The sequence below is a fragment of the Arachis ipaensis genome, chromosome B06 (assembly GCF_000816755.2).
Source record: "Arachis ipaensis cultivar K30076 chromosome B06, Araip1.1, whole genome shotgun sequence".
Taxonomy (NCBI): Eukaryota; Viridiplantae; Streptophyta; class Magnoliopsida; order Fabales; family Fabaceae; genus Arachis; species Arachis ipaensis.
In genome coordinates, this window is record NC_029790.2 from 136,153,086 (window position 1) to 136,154,078 (window position 993).

Here is a 993-nt window from a genome sequence, read left to right on the forward strand (position 1 = left end):
TATTATTTATATAATTAACAAAAAGTACACCATTTTAAAAAAATTAAAAAAAAATTGGAACACACAAATCAGAGTGCTCCAAAATTTTAAAATTCTTTAAACATAAATCGGAGGGTCTAATTTATATACCTTTCACAATTTTAAAAAATATCCAAAATTACAATACTAAATATATCACACATCTCATTTTCATATCTAAATTTTTTAGTCGAACGAGAACAAGACATAAAAAAAATAATAAAAATAATAGATACATCACTAACATCGAAACCTAGTTGGGTGATAGATTTTTTTCCCTTTTCGTACTTGTTTACTTTATTTTGAAGCTTGTGATAAATATCATCTTTCTCACAAATGGATGGCAATCGGGCCTGCATGAATGATCAATAGATCCCAATCGAAATTAATTAGAAAAAAAATCTATAATCCATCGACTTTACATTGATAAAATTTTAAAATTTAGATGGATATAATTTAATATTTCAAAAAATTAATAATAAAAAACTTTTAAATTATAAATTTAGATAGAATATAAATTAATTCTACCAAAATTACAATGGTTTGAATCTGATTGAATTAAAAAATAAATTTAAAATATTATCCTATTTTATATATTCCTAATGTAAACAAGATAGTTATGAATAATATTATACATAAAACAATCATAACTTTATATATGGCACATATCCAAATATCTAATTTCTAAATAAAATAAAGTAATGTGTATGTTAGAAATCATATAATAAATTAAATGAATTCAAATAAAACATTTACTATATAGTACTTCTCCAAGGGTTTGATATTTAATTACATACCTTGATCTTTCTCCAAAGTTTACTGCGTTGTTCAAACCTATCAAGCATGTTGTTGTTTGGAACATGATCCTTCTCCATTATTTTTTTTTTTTGATAAGGTTCCTTCTTTATTATTAACCCTGTTGTACAAAGATGCTATTTACATACTTATATATAGGGAAGAGAACTAGGGTTTGTT